The 25736-nt window shown below is 41.8% G+C and overlaps 1 protein-coding gene across 6 annotated transcripts in view; it reads right to left on the reverse strand.

The window, feature by feature from the left end:
- Window positions 1-14255, reverse strand: part of STARD13 (StAR related lipid transfer domain containing 13) — a 294539-nt gene extending 280284 nt beyond the window's left edge. The window contains exons 1-2 of one of the 6 annotated variants that reach the window (XM_068672941.1): window positions 14009-14255; window positions 12594-12648 (exon numbers count right to left, since the gene is read on the reverse strand). The gene's annotated coding sequence lies outside the window, so the exon portion shown is untranslated. Of the gene's footprint in view, window positions 1-2747; window positions 2903-12593; window positions 12771-14008 lie in introns of those variants that run through there. The other 5 variants (XM_068672944.1, XM_068672940.1, XM_068672945.1 and 2 more) reach the window with 5 other exon arrangements.
- Window positions 14256-25736: the final 11481 nt, after the last annotated feature.

The raw sequence follows: 25736 nt of genomic DNA on the forward strand, positions 1-25736 counted from the left end.
CATAACTTCTGTCATAACTCATGGCTGGAGTGTCAGCAGCTTACAGACACATGGCAAGGTCAGGGAGACCATGAAGGGCCAGAAAAAGTGAATCCACACGGAAAACAGGAGATGCTGAATGTCTTTGAAGCGTTTTTAATATCGGTCACTGTTATACCTGTGTCAGTTCACCGCTCATTTCCTTTATTGATGTCACCTCCTGACAGCAGTGATGTGGCAAGGAAAGGAATTGAGCCACATATCACAGCAGGTGTCAGTGGTCATCGGGGTGCAGCCTGCAAGAAAACGTGCACGGATGGTCAGCTGGTGCTTCCCATCCACCGCTTTTGTACTGCACTGACCTACAAACTGTATGGATTACACCCACGTTGGAGATGCCTGCGGTGGCAACAGGAGCTTCAGCAAAAGTATTTCTTTGTCCTTTTAGCATTTACAAAGGCCTACAGACCCTTATTTGTATCTTATCATTTTTTCCCCGCTGTCCTGTGGAAGAAGGCTGTGTGGGTACCTCGTGCAGGGCATTTTGGCAGCACTAGAGACCTTTTCCCCCCGCCTGTGACTCAGCTTCCATGCATGCAAGGCAGCACTGGCCGGGCTAAATTCCCTGACAGACCAATCCTCGCTCAAATCAGCACCAGTCAACGACATGCTTTGCAGGAGCTGTCATCACACTCCAGGGTTACTCATTTTTTCAGTGTCCCCTAACCTGTAGAGGCAAGGAGTTTGGGAGACCTGGAGCATAACAGGAAAGAGTTCGCTGCAGGAATGTCAGGAGCTGACGGTACAAAACACAGCAGTTATGTCCATTCAAAGCCAGTCAAGTAAGCATACAAATATCTTTAAATCATTATACCTGGCAAGAAGCCATGCGGTGTTTTCAGCCGAAGTGTGATGCTTTGAGAAAAATTTAGCTTCGGTGAGCTGAATGCCAGATGAAAGAGAAACACTAGGGAAGGCTCAGGCTAGGCTACCCCTGTACTTAGTAGAAAAATATTTTGATCTCAGTAAGCTGAAGGTTTTGCCCCATCCCTCCCCCCCAATAGTTTTGCATTGTCCAGTTAAAAATGACTTGTCTCCTTCCTGAGATTAGAAGTTTCAAAATATATTTGAAATGTTTGAGAAGAAACTCACTCTTTAAAGTCTTCCCTGCTGCAGGTATCTGAAGGCTAGCCTGTCTGTCAGCTTGGTTTGATGGCATACACAACAGGGAATACCATCTTATTTCCACTTATGACTGTCTTGACAGGAGCTTCTTTAGCTTCTCCCATTTCCAGATGACTTCATTATTAGACAGACAATTAAAATAAGAAGCATGTTTTCCAGAATTAATCTTCCTTCTAAAAAATTTAAATTTGGTATTGAGCACTCTAAATGAAAACAGATTATTATTATATTGCCAAAATCATGAATGCAATTAAAGGTTAGAAATCAGTCACAGATTCAGACCCTGGTGTATCAGAATAACAGAATAACTCCTCTTTCTCCCACTTTGTGGAGTAAATCTCCATAACTAGGATGAGAATTGGGCCAAGTATCTTTGACTGGTAGAGCTGACAGCATAAATTAGATGAACACTGAGAATAAAACAAGAGAGCAGGAAGGAGAAAAGCAAGAAGGGCTGAGAAGTAACATCAAATAAAGGAGATGTGAAACAGATATGCTCAAACCTGGGTGAGGATGTGGTTTGGGATAAATGAAACAAGCAACATAGCAAGAGGCAGTTTTCCCTGGAGAGATACATGGCAGTAAAGTGTTATAAAGAAGAATTTAAATTCAGAGGATATGACATAGCTGATATGATAACACATATGTTAGGCACAGGGAGACAAAGGCCAGCATAGAAATAAATCCAGGGGATGAAAAGCACAAAAATTGTTCAAGCATCTGGTAGGCAGGACAAAAATTAGAAGTTTTGAGAATGTGCAGGACCCAGACATGGGAAAGCCAGACAATTCCTTGAAGGTGAAGGGCTGGTTAGTCTTCCTAAAGGAAGTAATTCAGGTAATTTGGACTGACCATCATTGTGATGTAGGTTGTCTACTGGTATGTTTAAAGGTAGATGCAATGCCACTAAAACATTGCTTAAACTTTTTTGTCCTTCATTTTAACATTGGTATGATAGTGCAGCAGCCCACAAGGCAACAGCAGGAGACCTCTCTCTAGACTGACTATATTATATCTTGTTTTATGAAGGCCAAATCCTGGTAATGTTAAACCACCAACACTCCTGGCATCCCATCCTCATTGCAGTATTCAGGCACCCTCTGAACTACCTCATTTAAAGCGATACAAAGCAAAGCTCTTCGCATCTTGGTTTATGAAGGTCAACTAGTCATCCTCTCGCACCCTCTCCACAGGCACTGTTCATGATCTGACACTAGTTTGTGAATGTGGACTTTTGTTTCTACTTTCCTTCTACTTTCTAGTTCTTCTGCAGGTTGTCATCTTATCTCCCCAGCCCTCAGTGCAGGTAAGTTTGGGGCAAAGAGGGGCTTTTAAGGTACCTGAATGCCAGTGCAATCATTGTACTGCAAGGAAAAGTCCCCCTAACATAGAAAATCTTCCCTAAGGGTAAGGTTACACACTCCTTGCTCTCATTACCATCATCTCCAGAAAGATTAGGAGACATCTGCTGAACCAATGTAATAGCCTTGACCTTCACTTGCCCTTTGCCTTTCCCACTGTGGAGACCCACCCCGATGTCTCATTAACAACATAAAAATAAAAACGTCATTTTGTTTTCTCACCTCCAGCCAGCTGTGGAACCTTCCCCACATGCCGTAAGTGAAACCTCTTGTCCCTGGAGACCTAGTGCTTGGGAAACCCACTAAATGCTCTTGGTTTGCAGTCTGTGAAAAGCAGCAGTTTCCCTTATCTTCTCTGCCTCTTGGCCAGCTTAATCTGGGATCAGCAACAGTGGGAGATGATACAGGCTGAACTCACGGCAAAGGAATGCTGTGGAGAGAACAGCAGTGGCAGAGGAACAAACCAGATACTAGGTTATTTCAATCCTCAGCTGTGTAATTTGGTATTTTAAATGAGGATGAGCATTGGTTACCTTCCCTGCTCTGAGTTCCAGTGTTTGTGTTTCTTTATTGCACTGGTTCAAGCCTTGGGCTCATCAAAGCTATTCCTTGGCTGTCTCAGCTGTGCAAGCCCTTGACAATGACTCAGTCCTAGAGATGTTAGCCAAAATCATAGCTCAGAGGAGCTGGCCTCCTTGGCTAATTTGGCCAGAGACAGCTCACATGCAAAAAGGTAGAGATGTGGGATTTACTTATGGGTGCAGCTCTACCAGGAGAATTGGAAACGTGGCCTCTTAACATTTTTGCATGCTTTCTAAGCCTTGCCAAACCTCTGAGGACTTTCCTGTTGCAGTTATGTCCTCCTCATGTCCTTTACACATGCCAGGAGTAGTACCTGGAAGGTACTACTACACAGAACTATCCAGAGCATGGGGAATAACGTTTTCCTGGCTCACAGTCACATTCCTGAGGCTCCATTCAACAGACAACTTTGTGGAGAAAGAGGGAGAGGGACTGGGAATAAAGCACTCTCGTTTACATCAGAGCTACATCCACCACTGACAGGCATGGCCTTATTTACATAATTTTGTGGTCAGTTTGGACATTCACCATCATGATTGTTGGGCAGATCATGTGGTGGTGTTTGGCTGTGCACTGCACTTGGAGGCACAGCACCAGGAGTTAGCTCCCCATCCTTGCTCCTGTTGAGGTTGGGCAGAGTTCCCATTAGCTGCTGCACTCACCAGGACATGACCTTAAATGCACAACTTTTTAAACATTTTGGAGGAACACAGATTGCTGACATAGACTTTGAGGTAATCTAAATCTCAGATGAGGAGCAAAATACTGTGAAACCAGCTTCAAAGAAAGATTTAATTTGGCTGTATGTGTAATCTGGGGATTGACTGAAAGAAGAAAACTTTCGGTGGCTAATTTCTACAGGGTCTGAAATATAACAGGTTATTAAACACACAGCCCAACAGCTGCAGAATCTGACAGAGATATTGTTCTCCCTGAGCATTTGGTAATAGAGTACTTCAGATGATTAAATAGCTAATAAAGTCAGAGTCTTTGCTAAGTAGATGGATACCAGCAATATTGCAAAGGTAATTATAGATTTCTATCAAGAAATTCTTGACTCAAAATATTTATTCTCAGACTGAGGCTAATATGCTGGTCTCAGTTAAAGAGAAAATATTTTAGCCACTATTAAAAGGTTTCCAATTTGCTCTACTGTAGTGGTTTTCAATTACAACCAGTTTCAAGGTATACATTTTCAGATTGAATATTCCTTTTTTCAAGGTAAATTCTCGGCTGCTGTCACATGAAACTATTTCTCCCATTAATCATGATCTTACGACTTTTTTTTTTTGGCAGCATGGGGACTTGCATCTTTAGGCTGTTTAGACTGCACCTTGCTCCTTCACAGGCATGAGTCAGTTGTGGTATCTATGACTCCTTAGAGTTGCAGAGCAGTACGAAAGGGTGAAAGAAACAGAATACAGTGTTAGGGCAAAAAATCCTGCAAAAGAGTCCTGAATGCATACAATTATTCATTTACCTCTGTTGCTATTTCAGCCTGCCTTTTTTTTTGCTGATCTTTTAGATCCTTTACTCCTTCCCTGTGAGGGCCATTAGAAAACCAGGATAATTTTTTTAATAACTTGCATACACAGCTATGTTAGCTAATTCACAGACTGCAGCAAAAAAAGAGAAAAAAATCTTTGCATGGCTAAATTATCCCATTATCACAGACAAGCATGCAGCAGAGCCTGTATTTACACTGAAGCTAGTTTGTTTCTACCTGTAATTATTTTTGCCTGGTTTATAGAAGTGTAATGGATGCTTATTTCCATTTAGCTGAGCCAACACAAATCATAGCAATGCCCATGTCTGCTTTGTTCTGTGTTCTTTGATGCCATTTTGTGTCTGCTTTACCCACCCCATCTCCTGCCTCAACATACTTTCTCCTCTTTAAGTCCTCTGTTAAGGACTTTCTTTTGCATTCCTGTTGCAAAAACAGTAAAAATAAAATAAAATAAAATAAATTAGAGGGCAATGGCTCAAATGCAGAGCAATAAAAGGTATTTTAAATATATACGAAGAAAATATGTTATTGCATTTCTCTCATACATTTGGGTAGTACTGCATTTCTCACACCATGGCCAAGAGAGGATTGCTGGTGCTCTGTATCATGCTGTTTGGATGTAAAAATAGTCATACCATGATCAAGACTGCCTTATTCACAGGATGATCAGGCTCACAAGCTGTCTGTAAATACAGGATGTAAATGGGATCACTGCACTGCAAGATGGGGCTTTGCACAGTGGATGCAAGCATGGAGTGCATTACAAATGAATGAAGGCTGCAGAGCCTATGGCACACCTGTGCAAGCAAATGTATCTATCTATATATGTATATTTATTTTTCCCTTATTACCAACTATCAGAAGAGTTCCAAGCTGCTGAATGTTTGCTTAGGTTGTCAAGATGCTTACAATTTATCCTGCAGTTGGACCTAGGGTTTTGGTTTGGTTCCATTTCTAGTGAAATCTGAGTATGATATTTTAACCTTTATTTATGGCACTGACCATCAGCTAGCTGAATCTTTTGTTTCTACTGTCAATGACAATAAGAAATTGGTGACAAAAATGACTATTGTGGTTGTAACTGCAGTGTTATTTATAAACAGCTAGATGCAGAAAAAATGCAATTTAAATTTCATTGTGAGCAATATTCAGGCCTAGAGCTCCCTAATGCACAATTCATAGCAGCTTAAATTGTAGTCATTACTCTCATACTGCAATACTGTTTGTCATGATAAAGGGAAATTACTTTTCTGTCAATTACTCCAAGAAGATTAGTTAATTTACATTTGCAAAGGGTATGGAGCAGCATCACAATTCCATGGAGATGCTTCTCGGAAGCATTTGGCAATTTAGGGTTTTGGGGAAAAAGTAAACGCAGCTCAACTTCAAAATTAAAAAAAAAAAGGGGGGGGGGGGGGGACAGCATGTATGTCCCAAGGTCTTTATACCCACATGAAGAGTGGCAAGGCAGAGTAGATATATTGGTTACAGACTGCCAGCTTGCCAGCTTAAGTGTTGCAGAAAATTCTCTTGAGGACCTGCAAGAAGCATGTTCCTCCCTGCTTCTGCTCTGGGCAGCCAAACTGGCAGCATTAGAAATCTTTGTTCCTCACTGTATTTGAGCTGTGCATGTAAATAATCTATATAAAACATTCTACCATTTGGGATCCAATTCTCTGCCTTCTGCTAACATCTAGATGTTTGTTTAATCCACATGGGGATGTAGACATAGCAAGAGCCGAAAAGGCGTGTGGAGGAATGTTATTTTTACTTCCTTAATTACAAATTCTGGGTGATTATTAGCATGCCTGGCTTAGATACCCACCACCTGAGGCATCGCAGGCCTCATTCTAGCTGCGTAATTTGAGGTGTTGAAGTTTGGCACCTGAGTTCCTCTGAGGGGCGATGGAGTAACCGAGTGCAGCAGTGCCTGAGAGACAACACGGAGCTCTTCTGCTGTCCCTGAGAAGCAGCTTCATGAAGGAGTGACAGGGAATCCCCCGGGAGCCCCAGCTGACACGGGGCACCCCTCTGCTTGCAGCTGGGCTGTGCCCTCCTGGTTTCTTGCTAAAACCAGGGGAGGAAGCCGTGGCTGTGCTACCTGCAGCCTGCTCAACGTCTTCCCAGCTGAGAGGTTTTCACTTCCCTTGAGGGCAACTGTGGAAAGACTTTTGGAAAACATGTTGATCAAGTGAGGTCTCAGACTTAGCACAGAGAGTGGGCAGGGTGAAAACCTGCCTCTGCCCTGCAGCAAGGCAGGTTTGCTTAAAGCACCTACACTCCGAGGTCACGGGTATGTTTTGTGAGCAGAACAAGTGCTGTGGAGTACAGACGTACTGTGTAGGTGTAGTGCCACTGCCTGCGTGCAGCTGGCACAGCAGAGCTTAACCTCTAGCAATTAAAATGATGAAATACCAACAGCACAGGCATCCTGAACACTGATGCATGAGTTCAGGCATGTCAGACTATGCTGATATCCCGATCGTATATTGGCATCGCAGTTCTCATGGCACTTTGTAATGTTTTAAATCTAATCCCCTGCCAAATTCCATCAAATATAGTCACAGTCTTCCCTCCCAGCATTACTCTCTTGAAACAACAAGGAACTAAGCATCCTTATCTTTCTTGCCAAGCCAGAGCCCTGCGCAGTTGCTGTTGCTGTGCATCAGTGCAGAGTGTTTCAGACGCAGGAATTAAACAGGAAGGAGTTCTCAGAAGACTTTACAAAGAGTTTGAGGGCACCTTAATTACAAGTTATCTCTGCTCCCGTTAGGTTTAGTGGATTTGCAACACTGCTCAACCCAAAACTGGACTCCTTGCTCTAGCTACTCTTAAAAACTTCACAGACTGCTTAACAATCACAGATGTTTGTGTTTCCTTTAATTATTATTTTAGCTGCTTGGATTTTCTTTTGAGATGTACATTCTTGGTTAACATACAAGCTAGAAACATAATTTGCACAAAAGATAAATCCTTGTTTGTTTTCAGAAATCAGCATTTTAATTAAGTGGATCTAAATTCTGCTAGTATTAACAATAGGAACTAAGATGTAAAGTTCAGTGTAAGGATATAATAATATGAAGGTATAAAGATAAATATCAAGGTATAAAGATATAGATTGGAATCTTTAAAGTTTCAGCTAAATGATTACAGACAACATGCAAAACATTTTCCAGACCTTTTTCTTTGGCCATACTCTGAAATATTAGAGCCAGTCTTACTTGTTTGCTCACAGTTTGGATCTTAAAATGTCCCTAAAATGTCCCTTATTTATAACAAACTTAATTCTTCTGTTTTTGTCACAGCAATAATATGTCAGGGAAAAGCCTCTTTGCTCATAGTGGGACAAGCATACCTTAAACCACAACAGTTCCTGGCTCTATATGATATGTAAAACGTTGATAAAGGTAGGCTTCTGTGACAGCCAGAAGTACCATTCACAGTGCTGTAATTTCAGGATGTAATGAAGTGGCATTTAAACAGCTTGGTTTTAAATGATGTTGAAAGATCCAGTTGTGGTTGTGAAGGTTTTAGGATCAACTGTGTTTGGGATCCGTCTAATTTTTCTGGTTTCTTCCTATTGATACAGCAGGAGAGCTCATGGTGTGGGTTGCTCAGCAGTGCACTTCCCTCTTTCCCTGCATATCCCCCTTACAACTGTGTGACCTTTGGTACATGAATACACCTTCTTTTTTACAGAGAGCCCACAACCAGCAGTTTAATGAAGGTAATTTAATTTGTCTTCAAAACAATGCATTATGCATTAATTAAAGTAACTTAATTTGTCTTCAAAACAGAGTATTATTCATTCTCCCTAAGGCACAAAACACACAGCACAAAGGGTAAAAAACAACATCAGAAGTACATGACTCTTACTCATACCCTCATCTTTTTCCTTGCCAGATTTTGTACTTTTTCATTTTCAGCTTCAAGAAACGTTTGTGTAGTATTACCAAAGCTGTTTTTTCAGTGCTTTCCCTTGCCTTGTAACTCCCTTCCTCTCACACACAGCCTCTGAACAGCTTCTCTCAGGTGACACAAAGGCCCCAAATTCACAAAGATTTCATGAGATTATAGTGCTACTTCTGAGGCCTGGAAAAACAGAGATATTACCTGTGCTGTAGCCAACGAGTTATCTCTTGTGTCCACAAACCTTCTTAAATTTGAGGACTCTTGTACGTGCTAAGCCATTGCTTCTCTTCTTCTGCTTGATTCCTTTCATAACCCTCAGTGACTCAACCGCATGACAAGTATCCCCATTTCACAGATGTATATGTGGAAGCAGGATATTCATTTTAAAACTAAAAATATCAGGTAGATTTTTCTAGTTCCCTACTGAATCTGCTTATTCTAAAATAATAGCCTGTGATAAATTCTTGTCATCAGCACCAGATGCAACAGCATGATAAATCTTTATAAAAGATTAGATTTTCTAAAACTTGAAAGATCTGATGAGCCGCACACATCATATGAATATTTAGTGTTACAGGTAAACTCTGTGCCCATACAGAGAGAATTTACTAAGTTATTTTGGACTAATGGAGTGCAGTTGTGGAGAACACATCCCCATAGCACAAAAATATCTGAGTAATGATAAAAACTACTTCAAAACAAACTACTTTAACTACAGTTCAGCTGAGCCTTAGCTTCATATAATCCCCACTTAGATAGTGGTAGATATGAACACACTTAATTCCAGGAACTTGTTAAGTGGCAAAGAAGAATGGGCAGAGCCAGCCCACTGGCTTCGTTGGTGTTTTATTCTTGGTGATGCTGAATGTTCAGATATAGTGCCCCTGGAAATCCACACGGCAGATAGCATTTGCAATGAACTCCTCAAAATCTGAACACGCCATGTTTGTTTCTCATTCAGAGTAACCAGTAAAGCAACCTCACACCGGATCCTGGAGATCCTTTTGTAGCTCTGGCATTTCCAGATGGCAGAGATGAGCTGTCTTTAGTGCACGCATCACAGAATTTAGTTCTTTAGCCGCAGCCATAGAAGTAAAAACCAGCAATTTCTGTTCAGCAATAGAGGTATGATCTGACTTTCCCATCTGAAACTAGGCCAATTTATTCCTTTGGGATGAATTTCATGAGATAGGACAGAATCTACAGATAGCCACACAAAACCTCCCCTCTCTTTAGGGCAGCAACTCCACAATATCCTAGCATGCAGAATGGGGAAATCAAAGCCGTCATAAGGAAGCCCCACCTATAGTACAAAATATTCTCATTAGTCTCTCCAGGACAAAGACCTGGGAGTTATTTTGCTGTGTAGGTGGCCATGGGAACAGTGTGGTTATCATCACAAAACAGAGGAGGAAGCAAAGCTTTCTCTAGGAATTGGGAAGCAGCTTCTAGGACATCCCAGAATATCACAGAAAACAGCACTTTCACAGCCAGAAACAAACCTTCCCAAAACAACATCACCAGTAAAGAACAGCATAAACCTAGAATTATTGTGAAAAAAATGAAAATCTTTCTGAGCAGGAGGAAAGAAAATAGAGTAACACATGCAATTTATAGCTTGAGGCATATGTCAAAGGCTTAGACAACATATGACAACAAGTAGCTGGATTTAGCACCTTTCTGCAAAACTGTGTCTGAGGAGACATAACAAGCAATGCTGGTGGAACAGAGCTGAGATTATGCTGTTTAATCTTTTCTTCTGGAAGAAGCTCCAGGTGAAAGCACAACTGGAAGCTGGCAGCACCACAGCAGCCCTGCTAGCAACATTCGTAATTGCAGCGTCTCGTTGTTTACCTCCTCGCCTAGCCTGGCAGGGGTGCCAGCTGCATACGTGGAGCCACATTCCAACTCCAGTCACACTGGAATGAATCCAGGGTCATGTCATGCACTACAATGAAGTTATTCTTTATTCACACTTTTCCAGCTAAGAATCTGGCCCATTTTATGTAGGTAGCAATATCTAATAGAGAATTGACAAATCGAGGGAAAAAGAAACAGACTATGTCACATGAAGAGGAAACATTTTACGTTACAAGGATTACAGAGGCCCTTCAGTTTAAGGACTTTATCAGTGTTTCAAAGACAGGCCACTGGAAAACATTTATACAGGTGTTCTGCTGCAAAGATAATTTTTTTTAACCCTAATGTGCTATTTGAGAAAATGGAAAGAAAACTGACACAAGCTTGATTTTAACATTCTTGAAAGAAAAATACTGCAGTTTGTTCAACAGAGAACACTAATTCTTTATGCATTTACGAGCGGTTTGGGTTAAGACTTCTTCCATTTAGGATTTCCTCTACATCAAGGAAGTAGGCCTCCCTGACTGAAATACTCGAGACTCGAGATTTTCTGTATGAGTGTATTTTTGTGTTAATACCAAATTCAGCTTTGGGAAAAACATTCTGTTTTTGTCTATTGGAAAAATCTGTGATGTTCCAGCTGTAGTGACCAAGAAAAGGTAGGGGAAAGGAATGAAAATAAATGAAATTTATCATCACTGTATTTCAAATAAGTTCAAATTCACTCCAGCCATGGCTCGATGATAGCATAAATCTGCCTTTAGAGATTCCAGTGCTGTAACAAAACCTCTGCAACCAATGATGTAAGAGTACCACAATGGTATAGATTTACTCTAGCAGTTCATTTGTTAAAAAAATACTGACATTTACTTTGTACTTGGCGATGGATTGAATTGCCTCCTTGCCAGTTGTATAAAGTTGGTATATATCCCGTGTTATGTGCTCTGACTAATTCATCAGAAATGCAGTCATGCACACACCTCAGCTGGATGCTGTTTGTGTTGCTGCATGGTCTGGAGGCGCCCAGATGCAGACTAATGGTGGTGGAAGCACCAGGGATGGAATTTCTGCCATACCTCCTTAGCAATAGCACGACACTGATTTTTCCTTTCATATCAGCTTTGGATTTCACCTGGATCTGCCAGAATATAAGAGTATAAACTGATGCAATGTAATTGCCAAGGCACAGAAACACTGAAGTTCCTTGCTTTTTAAGGAAAATATAGCTTATATAGGGAAGGGTGTTGGACTGGTTTGGGTAGCTAGACAGTCGCGGCACAACCTTGTCTGGATTTGAAACTACTTTTTTAAAAAGCACACATCTCAGGTTTTACTAACATCCAAGTGAATTGAGAGAAGTTCCAAAATACAGCTCTTTGCACTCAAGAATGTGTATAAACAGCACGGGATCACAGAGGGTATTGGACAGTTCCCACAGGAAACTGAAAATATCACAAATCTGGGGTCACAAACTGCATGCTCAGGTTTGGACTCTTGAACTGGATGCCAGCCCTTATAGCTCTCCCAAGGAAAACTATTTCACTATTTGTATTTAAACACATGAAAAAGGGCAGGTTATTTATGTTTCAGCTACAGGAATGAGCCTCCTGTGCACTAGCAAGTGCTATCTATCCTTTTGTTGAAATTATTTCTATAAAATCTGTGTCCCAGTGGACAATATTCTCTTAAACTAATTTCCTGCAATCATCATTAATTGGCCAGCTTGCTAACACCTGGCACCACCAGCTTTTCCATCTAGCAAGCACAGTGCCACACAATGGTAACAGCAGGTTTTAACCTAATCCCTCTCCATACACAAGCAAACACCGAATGACGCTCGTGACAAAGAGACACAGACCAGCCTGACATTTGCTGATAACTCCCAGGAGATTCTCCACCAGCACAACTAGTCCTGCTCAAACACATTTTCCAGTGGCATAGATAATTTGAAACCATTTCCAGCTAGACTAATTGCATGCACGGAAAAGAGCATCCTCCTCAGTGCACGTTTATTAGTCCAGCCGCAAAGGCAGCTTGCGCTTGGTGAAGTTTTCCAAAGCAGTAATTATTTCATCTTAGGAGAATTTGCAACAGCTCACTCGATAATGAAAAGTTATTATGCAGATATATATACTTCATGCAAAGTTTCAAACCAAAAAGAAAAAAAAAAAGTAGTTGTTTAAAACTGATGTTTAAATTCCACTCACAGTTTTGAAGTCTAAGCATAAAACTTCTTACTTTGCAGTTGTAGCTCCAAGCTGTCTGGAAAGATAATGCAGTCCATCAGATATCCTGGTTTTGTTTTCATGCATAAAAATATAATCTGTCATAGGCACAGGAGCTGACTTCAAGGACCAGCCCCTTCTGCTGAGCACACCAATCGGGAGACCTTGGGAGCACATGTGGAAAGCTGCTGCCCTGCGCGCCTGTCACAGGCAGCATATGCTCCGGGTGACCGAGGTGCCACGTTAACACTGGTGTCAGTGAAACAAAGCGCTCGGGGGGCTGCCCAGCTCCGCAGACCCACAGCAGGAGGAGAAATGAAGGGCTGAGAGGAGGAGGGAGACCTTCCTCGCCAGAGAAAAGGCAGAGCCTTTCCCTGACCACGTTGGTGCTGTTGCTCCTGCAATATCAGACTTCTCCCTTTCCTATCGGCCTTGTTAGTGTTTTAATAAAAGTGGTTTTCACTTTTTTCCCCCCTCTTTTTCCACCATATTAATTGCTTTACTTTTTCTTCTTAGTTACTGTTCTCATCCCACTTCTGGCTTTTTATTCCAAGTCTCAACCCTCAAAAGCCATGCAGGTGAAAAAATCTTGGGCACAACACAGCCTCTCCTCCTAACATGCCAGGGCCAGCAGTGCCCCTGCACTCCAAGGACCTGCCTTTTGGGGCTTTTCCTCCCTTTTCCTCCCTTTTCCCTGAAAGCTTGGGCTCTCCCCTGCCTCACCGCTGGCTGTCTGTGCGCTCCCTGCTCCTCTCTGTCTCCACACGCAGCTTCCTCACTTTGCCGCTCAGAGCTTTGCTTTATGCCTGTTAGTTAGCGAGAGAGGTCATGTTTTCCTTGTATATTCTTAACCTGATGACTTTTAAATTCAAACTACTTAGAAACCCTGTTTGGAGACACACACCCACAGCCTCCTGGCTAGCTGAGTGCTTAGCCCTCCTCATAACAAGGGCTTAAAAGAATGCGTGCACATTAATACGCCTTGAAAGCGTAGCAGTAATGCAGAGCACTAAGTCACAGATCAGACCATACATACGTGAACGGGATGAACTAACACCTGTAGATTTGGTTTCACTTCTGGAAGCTTATTTACAAGTTACAACGTGCTCCGAAGGGAAAGCAGTCGACACACCAGGGCTAAAGCTGTGCCTCTTCCCCCTGCAGTACGAGGCCTGGAGGCCGTGCCACCTCTGCTCCCATGCTGACCTCGGTGCTCTCTGTATTAATTCACCCGAGTGGCTTTATTTGATAAAATAGTCCTGTTTTCACCAACTTGATGCAGCTTAAAGAATGGGCTGGCTGTAATGAGAAATGTTAGCTCTCATCTGTGAATAACTTGCTGTTTTAATGACATTAATTTTGTTCCTAAATTCTAGCTTAGCAGATTAGTAACTCACCAAAGAATTATTTTACAATGCTTTTCTCATGGCGGGTATAACAATGCTGATTAAAAATTTCGACGAAGTGCCTTCTTCCACCCCCAGAACCCACCAGTTTCTCAGAGGAAAAATTCCTGCCGAAATGAATTTCTGTCAGTACCAGCACGTCCCCGCCGAGCTCTGGGAGGCATTTCCCATTCCGAGATGCTGCGGCCAGCGGGCCCAGAGCAGGAAACAGCCCTCAGTCAGTCAGCCAGAGCCGAGGACCCTAGCAGAGTAATTTCTTTTATCGGCTGCTGGTGGGGCGGGGAGGAGCGTGTTCGATGTCTTTGGGGTGGGTAAGGCCTTTTCCAGATCTGCAACAAGGAGCAGGCTTGTTCCACGTTCCCAGCTGGGGACGCCTCCGTTAAACACCCAGCCCAGCCAGCTGCTGCGAGCTACGCATGTGTATGTTAATGGCTGGGATTTAACCAGCCACGAAGCTGCAGCAATTTGAGATGTACAGCCCTGCTGTCTCCCTCTCCTTATTTCCTTACAGGCATGGTGTGGCTCCCCTCAGGATGTGTGTGCCATCTATTAACTCCCAGGCCAACTGCATCTCACTGGCAACAGTTTTCCCCCACCTCCCACTATATATATATATATATGTATTTTTTTTTTTTCTTCTCCTCTTAGTCCTGATTATGCTGGCTGTGTTGTACTGAATTCCTGTCCTTGGTATTTACAGCCTGCAAATATTTGTAGACTTATCACGTCGTCTGTGAGCCACTGCTTAGCCAAGCTGTATGTATTTTTTCCCTCATTAATCAGTTCCTCCAGCCCCTCTATTTTTGCTGCTCTTTCCTGTAGAGTTTGCAGGTTTTGCTTGTTTTTAAGAGACAGCGGAGGGTAGTTTAGTTTTATTTTCTTCTTCTAATAAGGGCAACTGTTGACTGAAATTAAAAGCATATTAAAGAGAGTTTAAGGCAAATTTGTATTTGAGCTGTCCAACTCTAAACTTCATACTTCTTTCCTTTTATTGGTTACGTTTGTTTGGATGACTAGAGTTCTATTGAAACCCAAATATCACAAACTTTTGCATTCTCTTTTGTCAAGCACACTAATATCCCACAGTCTTGGACAAACCCAGTGACTCACATCAGGCCACCCAGACATGCAGGTAAATGTGTGTCCAAATAGTTGTTGTCCGGACTCAGGACCAGGCCTTCAGTGGTGCTTGGGAATCCAAGTCGCACCATTGCTAGGGAGGTAGAGTGTCTGCAGACAAAATAACCAAGACCAGGAGGAGCTTCAGCCCTGTTTTGGCCCTGCTTTGGCCCTGATCAGTCCCAGGGGACAATTCAGGAGCCAGCTGCTGGGTCAGTGGTCAGAAGGTTGCTACCTGAGAACCGTCTCTCTCTGCCTGTATCTCCCCAGTGTTACCCTGTGGCCGAAGTGCAAACAGGCTCCTGAGTAAAGAGATGTGTGTTGCAATATTCCGTGATTACTACACGCGGCTCTCCAACCTTTGCCACCAGACGCTGAGTGGTTGCCTATGGCACAAATAGCACTTTACTCTCTTAAAGATCCCACTGGAATCTCACTGTACTTACTAAGGCTTAGTGGGAGCTGAAGGAGGGGAAAAAAAATCCCCAGACAGTTTAAATAAGGTTTGATTATTCATGGGAGCAGCAGAGGAATGTTAAAACTCTCCTGGGTTTGTCGGGAGCCTCTGGCGTTGCCCCAGACTGTTTTCCAACTCCCCCGTTGCTTCGATGCCCCTAAATGCAGACCGTAACTTCAGATAAGTGAAATTCCTGCATAGACGATGAAGAATCAGGGGACAGCTAGAAGCTGCCCACAGTCTGGTGTATTTTGAGTAATCGGTGGGGTTTGGCTTATACCAGATCCTGGGAAAAAGGATAAACTTTGCACCTTCTGTACGGCACTCTCCGTCAGAGGCTATTCCCTTTGGGCCCTAGTCTGTCACTGCAACATGGGATGGAAAGAACAAGGCCTGTAATCTTATCCAAGGGCTTATATTAGTGTTTTTTTTTTTTTTTTTTTTTTTTTTTTTTTTTTATATATATATATATATATTTTTATATTTAATTAACATGAACTACAGCATGCTGTAATGGTGCCACCAATGTCACTTCTGCTGCAACGTTTCCATTAAGGCTATTTTACCATTCAAAGGCAAACTAAAGCAACCTTAACAAACTCAAGATAATGGCAATGATATAAGTGCTTTAACAATGACACCTAGTTGTCTTTCCAGTAATTTGTAGGGTCTTGTGGTTTAGGCCTGTTTTATGGTCCTTGTAATTTGATGAAATGTGTGGCATGCTTTCAGTGGTTTTTCCAGCTCTTGAAATAACTGATAGACAAAGTGTGTCATTTAAAAACCTCATAGCAAGGATTTTTAAAGAACACCTGAATTGAATTCGATCACATTGCTCTAGAATTATTTCCATTAGACTGTGAATACGGGCAAAATAAATTTCTATCTAAAATTCTTAATAACTCATACCAAGAAAAGACATGCTTTCTGACCAGTTAATATATCGTATAATGATACTAGCATCTTAAATATTTTTTATTATTTTCCTAGATGTTTTCAGTTAGTGACTAGAAGAATCACACAGCTCAGAAACTAGTTCTAAAAAACAAGCATAATTAGCTGCTGAGCTCCATTTCTGTCCTCCACCCCCAAAACTAAGGTCTAAGTCCTGGTTTAAAAGATTTTCATCTTTGCAGTAAGGTTAGCAGATCTAGCCCCATAAAAATAGTACTTAGAGAAGGAATCCAAATAATCTAGACTGAACTTAAGAGGGCAACTGGTTCTATAAATCAGGTCCCCCAGCTCCGCTCAACAATCCAGCACTTGTAAATGTGATAGTGCCGTCCACTTTCCATTAATATGCAGCTATCAGTTGGTGAGTCACACTATAAAGCATTTAACAACTGTTCTCATAAATACCATACACCATCTGTTAACTGAATCAAAAGGCTACGTGCCAATTTTACTTTTGGATTGAAAGGTCTGTTTTAAAATTACTCCAGCAGTCTCAGGGCGTACAGATATTGTGAAAAATGAGCATAGAGACATGTCATTCCACTCAATTCCCAAAGAGCACAGCTGAGAAAGAAAACATTTTTATCCAGTGGGATACTTTGACATTTCACCATTTGTTCTCATCACAACTCGGAACTATAGAAGTTGAAATTTTCATTATTCACAGAAGGAAATACCAACCTGATTTTTTTTCTGTAAATTTTAAAGAAACATCTCTTCATTAGGTTTCAGACTAAGTTATATTAAAATTAGGTGTTCTGACATGTCCAAAATGAAAACAAAGTTATCATCTAAGTTTTCTGGGATGATCTGAAATACGCAGTTTCACATCCTCTCTGTGATGATAGTGGGTCACCTCACAGAAATGCGAGCTTGGGCCGTCATTGAATCCCTCAGGCTGGACGCTATGGTTAGGTCACATCTTTGGCACGAGGAATGGCACAAGTCCCCTTTTACATCCTTCAGCTCACTCGAGGTTAAATTATGCACAATATAATGAGAGGAAGCTTTGGGCATTGTCACTGCATTGGCTACACAGTTGGAATTCAATGTCTATACAACTCAACCCAAAATACTATGCAGTTTATTGTCCTGATATATAAGGTAAGGACACATTATCAGGAAAGGGTTTATAGTGTTAAAAGATGTATTCATTAGTCTTATGAAATGTACTTGTAATAGCACATTTTTCTTCGGCTATCCAATACATTTATCAGGATTATTATTTTTTTTAAATAAAACCCAGTTATTATCTACCCCCTTTCACTGAAGCTGCCTCCTCCAGAGGCCACAGTAGGAGGGAAGGAGTAGTGGAGGTGTTGGAGGGACTGAAAATGACTGCAATGTCACACAGGGAACTCGAGGTGGACATACATTAATAGTGTCTGGGCCCGAGGGAGAGAGGGAGTGGGCCTGGGAGAGGTAAGCAGGTAGAAATCAATAACCTGCCAGATGATGCATCTCCTTTTCTCAAGTGAATGCTAGAAAAATCATTCAGAGAGGCTTCTTTGTCTTAGAACAAGGGCTATGAACTCCATAAACAGGACAATATACGTCAGATCTGCTCAGAGGTTAACTGTGACCTTCAAAGAGCAAATGTTGCCTTCTAAAAGCAAGAAGAAAACTTTATGGGCTGAATGTTACTCTTACTGCATCCTCACCCTGTCTCCCTGCTGGCTATAGCACTGTTCCATTGCTGGAGATTGGACTCAAAACAAGGTATTTAGCAACTTGTGTCTAAAAGCCTTCTGCACCCCCAAAACAGAAATGATAGCCTTGAGATGTTGCCCCATCTGCCTTAAAAAGCTTCACAAGAGTGGCACTGTTTTCCAAAAACAGTTTTAAAAAGTATTGAGGTATTGAAAATTCAGAATGAACCCTGCAAAGAAACACAAAACTAAAGCAACTTCCCTGCATAGTGACAGGTGCTCTGTTGCTGGTGATAAGATCTTTCTTTAGTTATAAAGCTCCAGGAAGCAGCATTCTTGAAAATTTAATTTCTGTGCAGCTCTTGATGGTTGTGTTTTCTCTGATCCCCAAAAGCAACAATATATATTCTGGCTTATTTGAGATTGGTAGGTACAGCAGTAAGAATGAATATTATGTCTAAGAGATCATACCGTGCAACTGTGAACAAAGAGGACAACCATTCCATTCTCAGATAATTTGTGTACAGAGTAAAGCTCTTAGAAATGAAAGGGAGTGAGAATACACAAGAGAAAGATGTCATGTTTCTTACCTAGTCTAATCAAAATAGTTATACTGACAACAGAAGTGAGATAAAGTGACTTCATGGGGTCGAACAAAGCATAGGTCCCAAATATATGTGAGGTCCATTCTCCACCACTGGTGCAGAATGCATGTAATTATTCTTTATAGCTTATTGTGCACAATTGTACATTATTCCATTTTATGTAGTGTTCCTGAATCTTATAGCACCAGCTTCTGTATCTAGCAGAAACACTCTGGAAAGCAATTGCATTAGAAATTCACTTGAATCAATTGGCTTTAGGAAGTTCTGTGTCCATTAATCTCCTCCTTGATTTCTGTCCCAGAGCAAATGAGGCACTGTTCCCTGTCATGTTTTCACATACAGGTTTCTAAACTACAGAGCAGCACTGACCCTTCAATCTCCCTGCCTTCCCAGTGGCAGGGTTTTGGCTTCACGTTCAACTTCCTTTGAGCCCCACTCACAAAGCAAACACTGAGTTGCATTTTGGAGTTTAGTCACTGAGCTGCAGGTTGCTGTTCATCTGCTCCCTTGAGCCAGAGTCTGTACTGTTAAAGGATCCTCAGTCTTGGAGCTGGATTTCTAATCCTATGACAAAAATTGAATAAAATGTGAAATTCTCAAACATAGTTATAAAATCAAAATCTCCCTGTTCTACAAGCACCAGTATTTTAAAAACTTTGAATGGGCACAGATCAATCTCACTCTCATCACTATATTGTGGGCAAAGTTTGTCCTAGCTATGCTCCGGGCAGAGCTGAACTATCTCTGCCTTTGATCTGGAGGGAAGGAGGGGAAGTGGATGCCTTAGCAGAGTGCCAGCCCAAGGTTCCTGTACTTTTCTTGCCAAGATCGTATGGATTTCTCTTTTCTCTCTCTCTTTTTTTTTTTTTTTTTTTTTTTTTTTTTTTTTTTTTTGGCACTGAGCGTGGCATACTCTTCTCTTTTTGGCAAGTGGAAACATCTTCTTGGCAATGGCACATTTCAGGCATGCGTCTGCTTGCAATATACGGGGAAAACATACTGTCCAATCATCCTTTGTGAATACTGAAGGAAGAATAATCATTTTCTTGCCAGAAGAGCACTCTTACGGAGAGATCATAGGCTTACAAAATTGCTGGTTGGATGGGACAGACCTCTGGAGGTCTCTGGTTCAACCTGCCTCTCAGGCAAGACTATTGCCAGCACTAGTTCAGGTCAGCCAGGCTTCTTCTAGTTGAATTTCCAAGATTCATTCCAAGGATGGAGATTCCACCACTACTCACAACAACCTCTTCCAGTGATCATTAGTTTCCCAAACTGTTTCCTAATCTCCAGCACGAATCTCTCAAGATACAAGCTGTAATCATTGCTCTTCTGCCTCTGGGCATCTCCCACTTCCAAGAAACATTTGATTCTGTAGCCTTTGTGTTACCCCTTTGCATAGTTGTAGGTTGTTATTTGATCACCTCCTGGTCTCCTCTTCATCCCAAACACCTTGACATCACCTTCAGGTAATGTGCTTTTGGCCTAAAACTGGACAGGTTATTCCAGATGTTATCTCACCAGTGCCAGTCAGAGGGGTTAATAATACCCCCTGATATGCTGGCCATGCTCCTTGTAATGGAGCTGAGGAAGCTGCCTCATCTGTGATGAGAGGACACCTCTGGCTTGTATTCAGCTTGGCTCCTGGAGTCTCAGGTCCTTTTCAGTGGGACCAGGCTGCTACTCAGATAGTTGTTTCCAGCCCATACTGGTGCAGGAGTTATTCTGCCACCCATGTGGGACTTTGCCCTTCTTGCTAAAGGAGAAGTGGGGAGTTCATAGCATTTTTTTGGCCCAGCGCCCTTAAGTTTCTCAAGGTTATGCTGAACTAAACCACAATGGTCAACAACAACTGTCCCCCAGCTTTGCAAATTTGCTAAGGGTGTGTTCACTCCATACCATGGCTGAGTTAGTTAGGAACATATTGAACAATATGGACCCCAGTACCAACCCCTTAAGGTACTCTCTGTGTTACCAGACTGCAGCTGAGCATCAAGCCACCACTGAGTCCTCCTGATGAGCCCCATGGTATATCCAAGTTCCAACCAGTCTGACAGTCTGAATGAGAATGCTGTGGGTATCCAAAGCCTCACTGAAGTCAAACTATGCCACATCTACCACATTCCCCTTGTCTACCAAGAGAGATGATAACCTGACACAATGATAAGTACTTTCAATTTTTCTGAACAAGGTGGTTAGGACAATAGAGGTAATATAACTGTGTTAACACGATGCTTCCCAAAAGCCGGATGGCTGTGCTTTAGAAGAGCAGTATACTAGACCCCAGGACTCTGAAGAAGGGAAGGGCACTAATGTGAATATTTTACTGCTGGTACCTTAGTTAGCTTGAACCCTCTTTTGGCTCTAGCACTACATTGCATAAACATTTGCAAGGAGTTGATTATTAGCTTTTAACTTCGCCTCCAATTTGCATATTGTGAAGTTTTGTGTCAGTCATGTCAGAGCCGATACTCAGTATTAAACAAGTGCTAACCACTGACTTTAATTAGAGTTATGGAGGCTTAGTAAATGCTGCAAAACTGAGCCATTTTATCTTATGAATGAGCAGCGAACAAAAGTTAAAAAAGGTATAACCTAGCTAATGATTTGAACAGTTTAAGATCTGCAGAAATTCAATGCTTATGCCAAACTGCAAACAATACAAACAAAACTGAGGTGAAAACTATATGTATAACATATATATATATACATATAAAATTAGCTAGGAGATAACTATTCCCCAGAAGAGTGAACACTATGCTTTAGCTTTCAGTCCTTGTAGCATTGTAGAAGAGGGACTTTAAAGGCACGTGCAGAGACTTCCCATACCTTTAAATCTGTGCAATGTCATTATCTTCAGATCACATCCTCAGTGACATGCATGTAGGAATCTGAACATTAATGATGAGGACATAATATGGAAATTCAGATGTTTTGTGAGGGTGGCTGAAGGTCTGATTTGTGATGTGGAAAGGGAAGAGAAAGGCTTGATTGTAGGGGTCCTTTGGTGAATTGGAAGAACTGGCATTCAAGAAGAGGAATAATAAGGAATTGCACAGAGAAGCTAATGAGGGACCCTGAGGTGGAATTCCTCAATATTACACATTCAGGGACAGCCAAGGTCATTTGAACGATACTACTTGTACACTCATACATGCTTGAATGCTGTAGTCTTTTTTATTAAGTATAACCTTAACCTGGAATGCAAAACTGTGTGGCAGATGCCCTAAGATCTGTGATACATTACTTAATCTGTATAATTATATTGGAGAACTTTGTTACTAATATACACTAATATACTTTTTTTTTTTTTTTTTTTCCTCAACTTTATTTTCAGTTCTCTTGCTGCAGGGTGCTTTTGTCAATACAGCCACATTTATGGAATACAGTAGATGGCAAAATAGAAGTGGCACCATCATTAACATTGTCTTTCCTATCAAGTGGGGAACATGTTGTGCACAGCTCTTTCCAGTGTCCTCAGAGGATAAGATCACAGAAAATACAAGCAATTTTTTCCTTCCTCTAGAGAAAGCTTTTCAAGAGAAGACAGCACATGCTGTCACACTGGTGTTAAAACCAGACTGGGACAGTCATAAGAATAAGCAATGCTATTGAGCGAGAGAGAAAAGCTGCTTTGTTCTTAACATATTTCCTTTTATTTGCCAGAATGCCACTGCAAGCTCAAACTTTCTCTGTATTTCTTTGAAGCAATGTTGTCAACAATGGCTACTACAGTCATTTGTTAGAATATGAGACTTTGTACCTAGCTTGTACAAGTTAGTATTGTTTTTATTTGCATGTATCTGAATTACTGGTCTGTGCAGTGTGGAGAACAGCAACATTCCACTGAATGCCTCACTTCACTGGAGTGATACTGAAATATTTAAGAAGTAGCTAAAGTTTCAGCATGCAGAATTCATTAGAAATCTCAGACAGTTAAGGTGATCACAGAATCACAGGATGGTTTGAGTTGGAAGGGACCTTAAAGACCAGTTAGTTTCACTACCCCCTGCCATGTGCAGGGACACCTCCCACCACACCAGGTTGCCCAAAGCCCCATCCAGCCTGGCCTTGAGCACCTCCAAGGATGGGTCATCCACAGCTTCTCTGGGCAGCCTGTGCCAGGGCCTCACCGCCCTCTGAGGGAAGAATTTCTTCGTTACACCTAGTCTAAACCTACCCTCTTTCACTTTAAAGCCATTACCCCTTGGCCTATCTCTGCATCCCCTGACAAAGAGTCCCCCTCATCTTTCCTGTAGGCCCCTTTAGGTACTGGAAGGCTGCAATGAGGTCTCCTTTGGGCCTACTCTTCTCCAGGCTGAACAACCCCAACTATCTCAGCCTGTCTCCATAAGAGCTGTGCTCCAGCACATCTTTGTGGCCCTCCTCTGGACTCACCCTCTCAGGTCCCTGTTCTTCTTGTGCTGAGGGCCCTAGAGTTGAACACAGGGCTCCAGGTGGGGTCTCATCAGAGTAAAGTAGAGGGGAAATATCTTTAAGCATAGTCCCAGAGCTGCTGGGACATGCACAATCCTTCTATTTTTCTCTGAGATCATCCTTGCAGGATTTCTAGAGTCATGGTATTAGATCTGTACATGCAATAACAGAGATATCACAAATTCTGTAATGTGTCTCCCTGGCAGCCAAGAAGCTTGGATGCCTATGCTCACCAGGCATCTCTCCTGACCTTTAACCACCAATGGCACTGTTCAGTCCAACTTGTTATGGGTAGGACAAGGCTGAATGAGAGCCTCTGGCACGTCAAGCCTTGGCTACTGGATAGTTTGCCATAAGTACAAGAGCACCACCTTGTGATACCTCAACCACAGCATGCCCACTGCAGAAAAGGAGCAGGGGGGAGCAACCTCCAGCCCACCCCCAGTCCTCTGCTTCCCCAACAGTCAGCATCATGCACACCTCAATGCTCTCCCTCTTTGTTCATTGCTTCCTGCCATAGCAATAAGACCACAGTGACGAATGTGGAATGATGTACCACTGATATTTGAGTTGGGAGTAGACGTAGTACAGCTCATATTTTCTGGTGTGTGCCTGGCTTCCAGTGTGGGTAATGTTATACATTAATCCAACAGGATGTGGCACTAGCAGTAATAAATCACCTTGATATAGCTACAGCCACCAGCCAAATGCCCATACAGGACAACAGCATAGAGGATTTATTAAATGGGGCTGCTGTAAAACAGGTAAAATCTTAGGCTAGTACAATGGATTTATTTTTCTGGGCTTTCTAGCGTGAGCCTGGTTAGACTGCACAGTCCTGCTCTGCATATCTGATAAGCTTTTGTTGTCAGTGCACCATTAGAACTGCTACTCCCAAGTTACTGCACCCAGTCCTAGTGAAAAGAAAAAAAAATAAAAAAAATAAAACCACTTTTCCTGAGACAAAAGAGAGCACTACTTTCCAATTTTTGTAAACCAGCCCATTCACTCTGAGCTGCCTTTCACAGTGTGGCAAAGTTCCCATTGCTGTGGGGAATTTTAAAAAGGGTTGTAGCAGATGAGGGTGCTTGTCTGGCAAATAAGGTATAAATGTCAGATACAACATGCAGAACAGTGTCTAGATGCTATCTGAAACAATATTCTGGGATAAAAATCTGACCTCACAATCATATTTGCAAAATAAAGAGGTTGGCAAAGAAAATGTGTAGAAGTCCTAAGATATTGTCTTAATTGTTTTAAGTTGTACAGCATACACCTGTGGTCAAATCAGTGCATGCTTTGGAAGAGACTGAAAGTTCTGGATGAATTTAAATCCCATTCTGGTAATTATGTAAAAACTATGAAGCAATACAGAAAAATTTAAAACATCACCTCCTACTCATTCACATAGCGAAACGAGAAGCAGTTTGAATCCTTGCCATACTTTTGAGACAAGACATTTTTATAAATTCAAATAATTTAGGAGAAGATTCCAAAAGCCTTTAGGTGCCTATGGCATAGCTCAAGCAGAATGGAGATGCCTGAATTCAAGTGAGTGAGTCACAAAAATTCTGCCTGTGGCATGCATACCTGAAAGGCACCTCAGCTGTCATCAGTAAAGTTATTTAGGCACCTAAAGTACAACTAATGCATATTCCCAGAGGCCTTCTTATCTTGGATGAGGTGAGTGTCTCAGCAGATATTTTACTTCACCTGTGTTTAGGCATTCTCCAACTAGTTTTCTGGATGCTTAAAATCCTTTGTAGATCAGGGATAGTTACACGCTGCTATCCTGTACCAACAACAATGAGCTCAGCACAAAGCAGAGTTCAAAGCCTTGCTGTTACCCAAAATCTTTTGAATGAGCATCCCTATTGGGTGACACCCATCACTCGCACTACATAAAAGGTGAAGAACTACATGACTACTGGTAGGCATTTTCTTTTAAAAGAGTAAACAAGCCATTCATACCCAAGCAGCAACTGAAGTGACTAAGAGGGAAGGCCTCTTTCCCAGGCACACAAATCAGAGGGAGAGGAGATAAGCAACTTCAGACACATCCCTCATTTCAGCATTTTCTCTGCATCTTTCTGCTTGGCATTTGGCTCTTGTAAATCCCACAGCCAGGTGCCTGACTCCATCCCTCAGCTGTACAGGATATTTAGGCAAGTAACTCAGGACTGTATATTTCTCTTTCCCAGCTGGGCACCAGAAAGTCAGGTCAGATGTCATCAGACCTGGTTCCCTCTGTATCTGAGCTTTTAGTACTTTTTTATTTTTTTCTTCATAACAGATGTTACTGTAAACCCAGATTCTGGCATACACTGGTCCAGAACTGCTAAGGAAGGACTGATTTGTCATCAAATTAATAATTGGAAAATCTGATTATTATTATTATTATTATTTTCTTAAAGAACAACTTTGGAAGCACATGCCTTCTAAGAATAAAATACTATAAATAAAGAACTCTAGATCATACCAATCTTGCCTAGTATTCC

Source organism: Anas acuta, chromosome 1 (assembly GCF_963932015.1).
Source record: "Anas acuta chromosome 1, bAnaAcu1.1, whole genome shotgun sequence".
Lineage (NCBI taxonomy): Eukaryota > Metazoa > Chordata > Aves > Anseriformes > Anatidae > Anas > Anas acuta.